We start from the raw sequence: 15,393 nt of genomic DNA on the forward strand, positions 1-15,393 counted from the left end.
TGATGAAATGAATGTGGAACCCTCTTCTACTTCCTTAAAGGTTGACATTGACGTGAACTTAACTGCTTTAACCTCTGTAGAGGGGGAAAATGAACAATGTAGTCTGTTTACGCAGGAAGCCACACCGCTAATAGGGGGCTCTCTCCCATGCTCTCCTTCACGGAGCACACTAGGAGTGCCAATCTCTTATCCATCTGGGGCTCTAAACCCTTTGGCCCCCCCCTTTGCTGTAACACTTGAATCGGAAAATTATCGTCCTCCGGCCCGTTCTGTAAATATTACTAAGGCCCCGGTGGGCGTGCGTGTATTAGATTTTGTACCCTTATTTGATACTGACCTTTTGTTAAATAGAGCTTGGCTTCTCAAACGTTTTAGTGAGGTTGAAAGTCTCTATCATATTCAATCTAGAGACATAGAATTGGTGTCTCTGTTGGGTGGAAGTAGGGTATTGAGCATACGGGTGAAATTTTATTCACCTATTATAACAAACTTGATACTAGAACACGCCGAAAACTTTCAGCGCTTAGGTATTGACATTCTCCCTATCCCCAACCCAGGCAAGCCAAATTTTTTATGTAACCAGGGGTTTGGGGGTGGTGAGCAAAACGGGGTAACCTCTCCCCTGAGAGACCTGAAAATTTGGGTTTCCAGGGGAAAACGCTCAGTTTTGCATGTGAAGCCACTTCCACTAATTGAGAACTCCTCACTCATAGATGATAATAATCGGTGGAATTGGCTCCATAGTGCATTATCAACAAAAACGAAGGATAACCCCAAATTGTTTCACCATCTTTGATATCGCATTAAATATAATTTCCTGGAATGCGGCCGGATTCCACAGCAGCCCTGAGAAACTTGCTTTTTTATCTTCTCTGGGTGCTGATATATTGTGCATTCAGGAAACATGGTGCATTGATATGTTAACCCCTTCAAAAGATTTTTATGTCCTGGAAGTTCCAGCTACGCCCTCAAAGAAAGGGCATGCCAGGGGGGGGATTGCCTGTTTGCTGTCAAATAAATTACAATGGAGATTCTCCCATTATATTGATCCCAGTAGACTTTTCCACACAATAACCCTAGAAAATCTGTTCCATGATGGTAAAAAATATCCCATGGTAATTTTTAATGTGTATATACCCCCTGAGGAGTGTTTTAATGATAATCTGCAGCAGGTTCTCCAATATATGGAACAGATAAAAAACTCCCCACCTTTCCCTGTAATTTTGCTTGTAGGTGATCTGAATTGCAAAATTTCAAATGCTAGTCTAAAACTCTTCAGGAATAAAGTTAAGGAAGAGGTACATTTTATCCCCCAGACGCTTTTTCCGGAGAACCTGATGACAAATAAAAGAGGGAAGATTTTGTTAAAAGAACTAGCGATTGGGGATGGTATTATCTTAAATGGAAGATTTCCATCTGACGTTCCCGCTAATTATACTCACAAATCCCCCTTTGGGTCGTCCATTTTGGACTATGCTATTGCCGACTACGGCCTGTTTCCCCATATTCTGGACCTAAAGATTATACCTACTCCACTCAGCGATCATAGTATATTGTTTTTAACAGTGTCCTTAAATTCTTTGAATACGGCGTCTTGGTCGCTTAATGGCAATGAGGCTACCTTCCATGCCTCTTCTGGAAGGTGCTTCTGGAACTGTGCCGCCATTAATGGGGTGCAGGACCTATTGGCCGATACCCTTATGGTAATAAACGAGTGGAATGGCAGCGAATTAGTTTATTTTGAAGAATTTATGCGAAAGATTTTATCATACGCAAAAAAAACTGTTCCCCCTAGGAAAGGAGAGGTAGTACCCAATACATTGCGTACTCTAAATAGGGAATTAAATAAACTAATTCGCGAACAGTATGTTGAAAGGGTCCCGGAACGTGGGAAAGAAATCGCCAGGTTAAAAAGAAAGAGAAGCAGACTCAAGCAAAAAATTAAAAAGGATAGGGAGGATGAAGTATGGATTAAACTGAGGGAATCTGCTGCACATGGTAACATTAAAGACTTTTGGGCAATAATTGGGAAAGGATGTGGTACACGCCATTCCCCTATTCCCATTCCTATCCCAGAAGAGGTATGGTCCTCTCATATCCGAGAGCTCTATGCAGGGCCACAGGTATTGATAATTTTATGTATGCTGCCCCTGAAGACCTGGTTTTCCATCCCTCAGAGAAAGAAATCGAGACGGCTATAAAAAATATGCGACCCTCTGGGGCCATGGGACCGGATGAGCTTCCGATGACGGTCCTTAAACAAGATCCCTTAAGTTGGAGTAAAATGTTGTACCCCTTGTTTAAGGCGTGCCACCTCTCCAAATCTGTTCCTGCTTCCTGGAGAGGAAGTATTTTGGTCCCTATCTTTAAAAAGGGTACAAGGGATAGCCCTAGTAATTACCGCCTGATTGCACTCCTCGACTCTATCGGAAAGGTCTTTGCGAAATGCCTCCTCAGTTCTCTTTCTGATTGGGTCGAGGATGGCAATATCCTGCCGTTTGAACAGACTGGTTTCCGAAGGGAGCATGGCACGCTAGACAACATGACTGCCCTTCAGGTGATCACAGATAAATATGTCCAGGTGAGAGGAGGAGTGGTATACGCCGCCTTCATTGATTTCTCCACAGCGTTCGATAAAGTAGATCGTGGAACGCTGTGGAGAAAACTGGCGACGCTGGGTGTCCCTACCCCCCTGCTGGAACTGGTGCGGGCTCTGCACACTGAGACCTGGTGCAGGGTCTTAATGGGGGGCGAAAGGGGCCTTTCGGCCAAAATACCATCTCGGAATGGCCTTAAACAAGGCTGCTTACTGGCACCCCTTTTGTTCTCCTTATATACGGCTGACCTCCCTGCTGCCGTGTCCGCCAGTGAGGGGATTGCACCGATGATAGGAGGGACCCCAATATCCTGCCTGATGTATGCCGACGATGTTCTGATGCTTGACTTGACTCCTTCTGGTCTCGCAAACCGGCTACAGGCTCTCCAGGCCTTTGCTGGGGAGCACTACATGAAGATTAATATTACTAAAAGTAAAGTGATGTGTATAGCTGGTAAGAAGAAGTGCCGCTCGACAAATTACGGTTGGGCTATTGGAGGGCATAGAGTGGAGGTCGTAACTTCCTATACCTTTTTGGGAAAAATATTTTCGTCCAATATGAGTGAGAAACTTCATATAGAGCACTGCTCCCGCAAAGCTCTTGCCCATGGCAATGGGTTAAAGTCCCTATACCAGGCAACGGGGAAAAGACATTTTTCTAGTCTTCTAGAAGTTTTTAGAGCAAAAATCCCCGCAACTATCTTGTATGGTATTGAATTAATAGAGGTGGAAAACTGGGACTTTTGCCATAAGATTGAGGGGAAACTCTTAAGATCCCTCTCGACTCTTAACAATGCTTGCCCACTGGCCGCCTGTAGGCTGGACTTTGGACTCAGGAGTTCCTGGGTTCAGGGTCTATGCGCCCTAATAAGATGGGTGGCCAGTTTGGCTAGAGCGGGAGATGGCACCCTGCGAGTTCTCCTCAAAAACGAACTATTGGGCAATTTTAAGGAGTTCTCTAAACTCGTAAGCAATTTTAGAAGGGCTGTGAAGATACTTAAACTTGATGAAAGTGCTCTTTTCTCCTACTCCCCCACGCAGTTAAAACATGTTCTTAAGGAGGCCTCGTGGGAGTTTTGTTTCCTCTCCGACAAAAAATCAGTTGGCGATAAAAGGAACGCGGAGCCTCTCATCTCCTCCTATAGGTTGAAACAGCCACAACCCTATGCCCTATGGAATCTACCACATGGGATACGTAGGTTTTGGTTTTTATTACGCTATGATTTAATCCCACTTAATCTACTGCTATCCAAATGGTATGGCACCTCTGCTTTGTGCAATTTATGTAAACTGAACAACCAGGACTGTATGCATGTATTATTGATTTGTCCTATGTTACGTAATTTGCGCAATCGATGGCTAAAAGTAATCTGTCTTCGCCTTAGCATTGTCACTTTAAAAGATTTTCTTCATGCACTTTATTGCCCTCCAAACGAAATGTTCTGTTCTTATATTTTTAACTTTTTTAAAGGATTTTTAGCTATTTATTAATATTACTGGAGAAACTGTGTCTGTCCGGCCTTGTTGGATTGATTGTTAGTGGTATAGCTATTGCGGATCGAATCTTGTGCTTTTAAACTCTTGTAATTTCTGTGTTTGTGTTGCTTTGTATTGTATATGCTTATGTGGCCCTCTTTGAGAGCCAAAACATAATAAATAAATTTGAATTTGATTTGTGTGACCATAGGAAATTACTTTTCTTCACTGTTGCTCTTTTTTCATGATAAACACATTTGAGAGGACCTTGAAATAAATCTGTTCAGGATGCACAATGTACAAAAACACTTTCATGGATATGCAGTAATGGACCTTAATGTGCCTCCATCTATAATTTTATTAACACTTTTTTTAGTATTTATAAAATAACAGACACAATTATATGACATTTTCACAATGTGAAAATACAGTCCCATTTTATCAAGACATCATTGCCATTTTTATGCTCTCCGTGTGTCGTATCATCATCATAAACAAGCAGCGCAGTACTTGCAATTAAGTTAATGCAGTAGTAGCAAACTCAGCCAAGGCCCCTCCCAAATTTTAGGCTCGAGGTATAAACTACTTTATCTTCTGGTGGGTTACTTAGGGAGTGATTGAGCTATTGTTTTTGAATATTATCTCAACGGTCCCAAACACGATTTCTGTCTTAACCTAACAAGCAAAACGGTTCACCTGGAGACTCACTACAGGGGGCAGCATCTTGGAATAACAGTTCAAGCTTAGGTAAAGATCCTCTCACTTATGTAATGACCATTTTAAACTAGAAAACAGTTAAAACAGCGATGCTAGCATTCTGTGCTCCTTTTGAATCTCTTTCAACAAATCCCAATTCAGCTGTTACACAGTGATATTTACAGGTTCCTGGGTTCCTGGAAAATGATCTGAATGGCCTAAACAGAAATCAGAGACCCAGGCAATGGCAAGTCTTGGCGCATGAAATCAGCATGATGGTGCATTCATCTTCTGCATCTTATTATTTCCTCTGGATTCATTCTATTGGATATGAATGGGGTCTAATACAAGCAATGCAAGAACTTGAAGTGTATTAACCTGTGTCTAGAGTTCAGAGAAAGGGGCTCATTTTGCGCACAGCTTTCAAAACATATTTATTTCATCCTGAAAGTCAGGGCCAAAATCCTCCTCTCATGCAATTCTCGTATTGTGCATTGAAACTACAATATTGCTTGTAAATTTTTTGTGTAGTCTAGAAAACCATGTCCTTGCTCGTTCTATAATAATAAAGATTGTTTACGAGACACAATACAATTGACGTACCTATTGACCTATTAATAAAATTGCAGTGCAGACGCTATATGGTTCACTAATTGTAATAAAGGCCAGTCAGTGCAGCGATCTAAGGTGAAACAATCCATATGGCTGAGATACCCGCCACCCCCTCTCAACACAATCCCCAAGGATGGGAAACCGGAAACAGTTCTGAAGTTTTTGGAAGACGGGAGGGAGTGACCCTCCCGGCCGTATTTATTAAAATATGAAACAAAATTAAAACATTAAATCAACAGTTTCATATTATGTACAATTTCATTACCACATTGCGATGTTTGGCTAACCTTAACATATCCTCTAATACAAAGGTTTTCCTAGCCGAACTAACATCCTACCAACATTTACTTAACTTTTGAAATTGTACATCCTAACGTTTAAGGGCCAACGGCAAGGTCGTAACCGGTGTCAAGATCCCTAACCCAGACATATCCCCCTCACTTGTGAGGGGCGGCACGGAGGCATACCTCAAGTGCAACTACCAATTTCCCTTGACTTGACGGGGGCCCCAATAAAACTCGACGCCACTTAAAGGTCGTACGAGGACTCGTGTGAGGTATCTAGAAGGTAGCGTAGACCCCCCCCCAAACCCCACACAACTTACCACATCTGCCGTCGCAGACGTCCTGGCCCTGGGAAATTCCCCAGGAGGGGGCTGTAACCCCTCCTACCCATGAAGGGGCCTTGACCGCCTTCCCTTTCCTTTCGGTGACCCATCCTTAGAAGGGACCGCCTCCCCGTTGAGGGGCCAATGGCCACCTCCCCCGAGCGCCCCCATCCGTAATGGGTGACGCCCACTCATAGGGATCTTCCAATTAGTGCTCACCGATCATGACCTTACCGCCCGACCAAAATAAATACGACAATGATAACTACCTAACTAAAGACTAAATATAACAGACAGTAGCAACAACAACTTTATTCAAAGCATGCTTACTGATGAACACTAAAGCAGAACTACTTTATTTGCAAAACATAACACAGAACGATCATTCTTTATTGCATACTCAAAATCTTCACGATAATACCACAACCTGTAAACGAAAATCAGAATTATCCATCCAACTTTATTTAAAACCACTCGCTGTCTTCAGGGGCTGGTGGGTGGGTCAAAATTGGCTCTTCGTTCCGTCTCGAGCTCACGTGCAGCGAGGAGGTGCAGCTTCAGAGCACAGGAACAAGAGGATGCTTTCTGGTCTTGTTCCTCCTTTTATCCGTCTTCAGGGCGGGCGTAAACCCGCCCCTGCCTGCCCCAAGGGCGTGGCCAGCCGCGTCAGTGTCTAGGCCAACCCACTCTAGGGCGGGGAAAGGCGCGCCCCGGCTACGCCGCTTCGGGCATACCAGCCGAGACTCGCCTCCCGCCCAAGATGGCTTCCCGGGGGGATCGTGGTACTCTGCCATACGTTCGGGGGGACCGATTGGTCGCCCCTTTCCATATGGCTGAGATACCCGCCACCCCCTCTCAACACAATCCCCAAGGATGGGAAACCGGAAACAGTTCTGAAGTTTTTGGAAGACAGGAGGGAGTGACCCTCCCGGCCGTATTTATTAAAATATGAAACAAAATTAAAACATTAAATCAACAGTTTCATATTATGTACAATTTCATTACCACATTGCGATGTTTGGCTAACCTTAACATATCCTCTAATACAAAGGTTTTCCTAGCCGAACTAACATCCTACCAACATTTACTTAACTTTTGAAATTGTACATCCTAACGTTTAAGGGCCAACGGCAAGGTCGTAACCGGTGTCAAGATCCCTAACCCAGACATATCCCCCTCACTTGTGAGGGGCGGCACGGAGGCATACCTCAAGTGCAACTACCAATTTCCCTTGACTTGACGGGGGCCCCAATAAAACTCGACGCCACTTAAAGGTCGTACGAGGACTCGTGTGAGGTATCTAGAAGGTAGCGTAGACCCCCCCCCCAAACCCCACACAACTTACCACATCTGCCGTCGCAGACGTCCTGGCCCCGGGAAATTCCCCAGGAGGGGGCTGTAACCCCTCCTACCCATGAAGGGGCCTTGACCGCCTTCCCTTTCCTTTCGGCGACCCATCCTTAGAAGGGACCGCCTCCCCGTTGAGGGGCCAATGGCCACCTCCCCCGAGCGCCCCCATCCGTAATGGGTGACGCCCACTCATAGGGATCTTCCAATTAGTGCTCACCGATCATGACCTTACCGCCACAGGTCCGGATAGGTGACCGGCTATCCGGACCCCCCACCACACTCCTACCTAAAGGTCATGTTTTAACGTCTTCAGCCAAGCTATGAAGTCTCCTATGAGTAACTCATTCCCCACCCGAGACAAATGAACACCATCCCCCAAGTACATACTGTCATCATTAATACACCCATGCGAAATAGAATGCAGTGCATTCGAACGGAACAACCTACTCACTTTGTTATTAATTTTTCTCACAGAATGATTTACAGCAGAAACAGAAAAAGCCCCCCGCCACACTTTTCGTGGGATCATATGGGACCATGCAATTGTGCACCCTGGAACTCTCCTCGCTAACCAACTTACAGTGGAAAGCATCGCCTCCAGGAGAAGTCGTCTACCAATGGTGACCAAATCATTGCCCCCAAGATGTACTATGACTACAGACGGCGGTGACCTCGTCCGCCCTAGCAAACCCTCGAAAAATGATTGAAACTGGTCAATACAGAGACCGCCCTTTCCGTAGAAGGACACACTGTACCCGTATTCCCCAGCCACGTGCACCATGTCACCTGCCTTGAATACGTCCGCGGCACGCCTCACGTATGAGTGGCCCACGACCCACACCTCCTTTTTCACAGCCGGTGATGTCTGACCGCTGGCCCGGTGTTGGGTCGACTGCATAGTCCGCCCCGCCTCGTAGGCTTGCGTAACTGAAAACCAAACAAAACAAGAAGCGTGAGTACATCATTACAGCTTCACAACATGTGCAAACGCACATACCTTTTATAACAATTGGAGGACCAACGCCCCACACGTTTAACTTGTTCCACATTCAGACCCCTGGCTGTAGCCTCTGTAGCAGCCCCTATCCGAAAGGAATGGGTCCCAAACTCGCCCGGGTTCAAGCCCGCAGCTGTAATCGACATCGCAAGCACCCGCTGAAACTGAAACCTTGTCAGTGGGGTGGCGTCCGCGTGTCTCAACAAGGTCCCCCCCCATGATGCCACCCTTCGTGTTAAATAATCCTCTACACACTTCACTGGGCACATGGACGACCCGGGAATCCTGCGTATAATTATGCAGTCACCCATCCCACTCTGGTCGGTCTTGGACCTCACAAACGAGACAGTCATTGTCTCCCCTCTGATCTGAACGTGCTCTGCGCACAGTCCTCCCGTCACATCCTGCTTGTTCCTCGCCACTAATTCGCTTACCCGCATAGCCCCATGGAATGCCAGCGTAAAAGCGGCTCGGAATAACACTGTCTCAAACTGAGATGAACATGTTGTAGGGAGTCTGGATAATAACTGGGCCAACCTATCCAAACCTATCGGGCGCCTCTCATCTACTCTGCAACCCTCAAGGCGTTGCCACCCACGTAGCGCTTTTTGCACAACGAAAGACGCTGTTGGGTCCTGGATCCCATGAGCCCTCGCAACAAAGGAAATGGCAGCCCGATGCCTCTGGGCCGTGGCCACCGATTTCCCTGCCAGATGTAACGACATCAGAAAGTTCACTACCCATTCCTCCTGGCCCCAAAGCTCCTCTCTAGCAGTCCCCAAAAAGGCTAAATAGGACCGGAACGCCCCTTCATATGCCTTCCTCGTCCTGGCTGCTAAACTCTCTCCCACGAGGTTACGAAGTTCGGGGCACCGAGAGACCAGAGAGCTTCGGGAAAGGGTGCTGGCTCCGGGTCCGCTGTGGGAAGAAAACCCCAGAAGGCCTGCATACGAAAACGAGAAAGGGCATCAGCCGCCTGGTTCATTACCCCGGGACATGTCTTGCTTTGAATAGCACATTCAATTGCATACACAGTAATACGATTTCCTTGAGCAGTCTCAAAATCCATTTGCATCGTGCTGCCTGGCTATTGATACACTCAACCACGGTCATATTGTCAGACCAAAATACCACAGAGTGATCTCTGAACCCTTCGGGCCACGTTCTCAGGGCCACCAAAATGGGGAAAAGTTCCAGGAAAGCAATGTTACTTGTCAGTCCACTGTTATGCCACCATGCCGGCCATTTTTGTGCAGACCATCGAGTGCCGAAAATGGCACCAAAACCCATGCTCCCTGCCGAATCTGTCCACAGCCCCAGCTCCTCAGAGGACACGGCCGGTTTGTTCCAGACGACTCGACCATTGAAATCCGCCAGAAATGCCAACCAAATGCGCATGTCCTGGCGGACCTCTGCCGAGAGCCTTGTGCGATGATGGCCCTCCTTCAGTCCGACCATGGCTTGAGCGATCGAACGGGAAAAAGGGCGGGCCATTGGTATAACTCTTAGGGCGAAATTCAACTGTCCCACTAACTGCTGTAATTGATGCAGCTTAACCTTAGATTCACTCATACACATCTGCAGGGATGCCCTGAACTTTAACACTTTATCACCTGGCAAACGGAAACAACCTTCTCCGGAGTCTAACTCGATCCCCAGAAACTCGAGGCAAGTCGAAGGACCCGCCGTCTTACCTGGTGCCAATGGCACGCCAAACTGATTCATTAAAACACAAAATGCAGCCAAAGCTTGCCCACATTCCGGATCCCCGGCTGCCCCCAGGAACAAAAAATCATCGAGATAATGCATCACATGTCGGAAACCCGTCTTCTTAGTGAAGACCCATTGTAGGAAACTACTGAATTTCTCGAAATAGGCACAAGATATAGAGCATCCCATCGGCATACACCTATCCATGTAATACTGACCCTGAAACATGAATCCCAGGAGACGCTGATCGTCTGGATGTACCGGGAGCAACCGGAACGCTGACTCGATATCAGATTTTGCCATCAGCGCACCGGGCCCCAGGCGATTCAAAATGGCTACGGCCTCATCGAAGGATGCGTACCGCACCGAACACATTTCCGGGTCTATCGCTTCGTTTACAGACAGACCACGTGGGGCTGACAAATTATGTATCAGCCGAAACTCACCCGGGTCCTTCTTGGGGACCACTCCTAAAGGCGAACAAACAAAGTTAGCAACCGGGGGTACACTAAACGGACCGGCGACTCGACCTCGAGTAACCTCCTTCCGGATCTTTGCCTGTACCACGGTCGTATGCTGCAAGACCGATATCTGATTTTTGCATTTTTCCACACCCTGAAAGTCCCCCACTGGGATGCGGAAACCATATGAAAACCCGTTCCGCACCACCCCAGCGGAAGCACGATCCGGGTATTCACTGAGCCAGGGAATCATTGCCAAGGTATCAATCGGGGTAGGTAAAGGCGCCCCTCGGACTATGTTAGACCTGTTTGGCACCTCCTCTACCCCCGTTATCACCCGTTTTGGCTCTGCACGTGGACTCAGGATGGGATGATTGCCCACACCCACTACATTTGTGTCTAAATTTGCACGACCCCTGGGGCCTAGTACATTTACCCCTGTTAAAGTTCCAACAAACCCCCTTTTTACCTGCATTACCGGTAGGCCTCGAGTGATTGTCGGTACCCGTACCTGATCGAAAGGGCGTCCCCGCATACTGACGGGAGGATTCGCCCACGTTACTCCCTACCAATGGCAATTTCAACATACCAGTATCCTTCATCTTGGACCAGGACACAGAATCATAACAATCCCAAGTTAAGTTTTTATCATGTTCTTTTGCTTTTCTGAAAATATTATCATAGCAGAACCAATGATTACCCTCGTGTGATACAGAGTACCCCATGATCCGTGACTGATAAATCGGCAATTCGGGTAGCAATTCGGGCCTTCGTTCTCCCAAGATCGATGTGAAAACCCCCCACGCCTTGCCCCAATTACCAATGTTTTCATTTACCTTAAAGGCGGCCATCTTTGCGCGCCAAACACTCGGATGCATGAGGTCCTTCTGACCTTTAACATGCTCCATCTCATAATGATCAGTAAGCAACGAGAAGATGTTTACATACTCCCCTGCCCATATCTTTTCTTTAATAGCTAAAGGGACATGCTGACCCAACTTCTCCCTTCGAGAGGGTCCCGACTCCTCCCTCGCAATCGGCAATGGCCGCTTACCTGAACCGGCCGCTGTGTCTGTGACTGAAACCGTCCCCTGTGGCTTCTCCACGGCCGCAGCCGGCGTGGATACCCTCGCTGCTTCCCGTGTTTCACGCAGTTGCTTCATCAATACCTGCGCGTCGACAGCCGTGGCGCCCTCGCTACCTTTACCCAACCACGCTGCTAATTGTGCTGCCAGCTCAGGCGGCATATCTTCCCCGGACACGGGGGTGACCACAACGGGAATCGGATTCCCTTCCCCCGGCACGGGAGTGGGTGCCTCGAGCGGGACACTGGGACCCGGGATATCTCCCCCAGCTGCTCCCCTCCTGGGCCTCTTGCCTTTTCCTCCCGGGGCTGCTCCCACCAAAGGACGTTTCGGCCCCCCTTCCTCGTCTTTATCCATTCGCCTCTTTAGGTCGGTCACCTCTTTCATGAGAACACGCAGCATCTGGTCGGTAGTCATTCGCTTTCCCGCCTTCTTCGGCATTCTCCAACAGAGTATCTGGAAAACAAACAAGAACGATTACAACGCTCAAAATTGGCTCTTCGTTCCGTCTCGAGCTCACGTGCAGCGAGGAGGTGCAGCTTCAGAGCACAGGAACAAGAGGATGCTTTCTGGTCTTGTTCCTCCTTTTATCCGTCTTCAGGGCGGGCGTAAACCCGCCCCTGCCTGCCCCAAGGGCGTGGCCAGCCGCGTCAGTGTCTAGGCCAACCCACTCTAGGGCGGGGAAAGGCGCGCCCCGGCTACGCCGCTTCGGGCATACCAGCCGAGACTCGCCTCCCGCCCAAGATGGCTTCCCGGGGGGATCGTGGTACTCTGCCATACGTTCGGGGGGACCGATTGGTCGCCCCTTTCCAAAATGCTCCTTTTTATTTTAAAAGTTTGCATCCCGGCTCTCAATAAACCAAAATAAAGTGGTAGTCAGTGACAACCGAACCGCAACAGGGTGGTAAGGCAAGGCTGAGCTAAGTGAGAACTGTTAAGATGAGCCTTTGCAGCACTGCTCTTCCAGACTGGATAAAATCTCCTTCAGCCATTATCTACTTTAATCTATCTCAAAAGGGATGCCCATGGAATAATAATGGCTTAAAATACCACAATACTGCAGCTCGAGAAGATTCAGATTAACGTACCTCAGGTTTCCATTTTTTGTTTTCTAAAATTGAATTGCCTCTAATTTAGGCGCAAGCATGCAAGGGCTATTACTTAAAGTTCTGTAACGTTGCATATCAAAACTGGAAAAGGGGCTGATTTTTTCAGAGAGATCACTTGACAAGGCAAGAACCATGCTTCTAAATGCAAGTGCTAGCACATGCTTATGAAACCATCATCTGAAATTCTAGAACCTATAACTGAACCGCAAAGGAGACAAGACGCTGGAGTGAGCGAACTCTGTGAGCCTAATTGCCTAGGATATGCGCTCCAGCAACAGAACTAATCATAAAAATCGGGTGGATTGAAACCAGGGTGGATTTTATCATTACTGAACCACGGATTGAATAGTGTAATACTCAAATAGGACTAAAAAGGAGTCCCACAGAGAATAAAAAGATAGACATTTGGTGCATCGTCATAAGGGAAGAAAAATAACCTTATGGAATGAAATCCAACTGAGTGCTTTCACACCAGTTTGTGGAACATTCAATTGCGGAAAAGAAAGAACTAAACCCCTTGTCCTGAAGAAGGTAGCTTTAATGATGTTATGCCACTGAAACGTGTTGCCGCTTAAAACTTAGTTAGATCTGTGGAAAGACAGCAGCAGTACAAACACTTTATTCTTCTGGGTTGTGCTGTCTATTACTCCAGGATTAACATTGTTAAGACAAATACAATTGTCTCACCATATTCCTTTCCAGGAACTTTTGCAGTGTAATGAGTTTGTTCAATTGTGCTACTAATGTAATATAGATGGATTTTAATGTCTTGAAAAAAAATATTTTATAGTAATTATTCATTTGCACATGTTTTTAACATAATGTATTATTGTTAAATAAAAATATATATGTTTTGAATAAGTGCTTTAGCATCCCGAGTGGAATTTTAACCTAATACTGTGTGAATGTCGCTTGTGGAAAATACGTAAGTGATTCAGATGTCCAATATCTCCAAAGGGAGTTATTATTTTTAACCTTACAATCTCCTTTAGCCATTACCTACTTTAATCTACCTCATAGGGATGGTAAACAGTCTAAATATTAAGGGGTCCATTATGATGTCGGGCGGATTTCCTCCGCCAGGCTGGCGGTGGCTACCTCCAGCCTGGCGGAGGAAATCCGCCCGACATCATCAGCCCAATTCCCCCCCGCCACATTAGTATGGCGGGAGGGACCGCAGCGGTGACAAACACCGCCCGCATGTTTTCCGCCCCGGTCGCCTTGCGACCGGGGCGGAAAACCAGTAACATGGTGGCGGTGTCTGTTAGACACCACCCGCCATATTACAATGGGCTGTGGACAATGCCTTTCCGTTGCGGCAATGCCGCTACGGAAAGGCATGCGGAGACTCCCTGCAGGGGCCCGTTGCGGGCCCCCTGGGAGTCCATGGCTTGGAGGGGTGCACATGGGGGGTACCAATGGTACCCCCCACATTTCAAAGTGCAACATGGCAGGCACCGCATGGTGCCTGTCATGTTGCCCTTTGAAAAGCACAACATGCACTTTTACCATTGCGGCGGCCGGAGAATTCTGCTCCGCCCGCTGCAATGGTACACATACAGGATGCGCCCGCCTGCATGGCGGGCGCATCCTAATGCCTATGTCGGGACCCCCGCACTGTTAGCGGGCGGTCCACTTCTCTGTTAGGGTGGCGGGCGGCCAAAGCCCGCCCGCCATCCTAATGGACCCCAAAGTTTTTATATCAAGTTGGAAATATCGTAGGGACATTACATCGAAATCAAGAATATTGACGACCAGAATATCGACCTGAATGTAAGAAATATCGTTTTTGTTAATATTGAAGTTAGTAATATCGATAGCAAAAATATTGATGTTACTAATATTGATATTAATATTAGTGTTATGTATTTTATTATGTAGTTAATGTTTGTGTTTATATTTTTTGTTAATTATTGCACTAGTTTTAGAATATATGTATTACATTTTTAAAAGTTAGTAATATTTTCTTTAAGTAAATAATGCATTTTAGTACCCTAGAGGGTTGTGGGTTTATAGGGGAATATGGTGAGAAGTAATTTAACTATAGTAAATAAATTTAAAAAAATTAGGAATTAGCATTTATTGTAAAATACATTTTGCATTTTAGTTCTGTAGCGGGTTGTGGGTTTATAGGGGAAAAGGGTGGGAAGTAATTTAATTGTAACTAAGTAATTATTTATTTTTATTTATAGGTATTGAAAATTAATGCTATTTTAAATAATTATTAATTGGTAATTACTTTTTATTCATTGGTAAATCATTTTTATTAATTTATTAATTGGTAATTATATTAAGTGTATTAATTCATTATTGAAGTGTGTTATGAGGTTATATGATAATAGGGTGAGAAGAGATCTAATTGTAATTAGATAATTATTTATTTTATTGTTAAGCATTGATAATTAATCTATTGTTAATTAATTATTAATTGGTAATTATTTTTTAATAATTAATGCAAACATAGTAATTAATGTATTGTTCATTAATTCATACTTGATTTTTGATTAATAATCATTTATTGGTATTTATCAATAATGTGTTGTTAATTAATTATTATTTGCTAAATATTTTTTAATGATTGTTTTTTGGAAACACCGTGGGACCTTCACCAATGTTGCCTCGAAATACACAGCTAATGAGCATGATTCCTTCATCCTCCGACAGAACATCAGCAACCAGCATTCCCAGGATGGC

The sequence above is a fragment of the Lissotriton vulgaris genome, chromosome 3_1, assembly GCF_964263255.1.
Source record: "Lissotriton vulgaris chromosome 3_1, aLisVul1.2, whole genome shotgun sequence".
NCBI lineage: Eukaryota > Metazoa > Chordata > Amphibia > Caudata > Salamandridae > Lissotriton > Lissotriton vulgaris.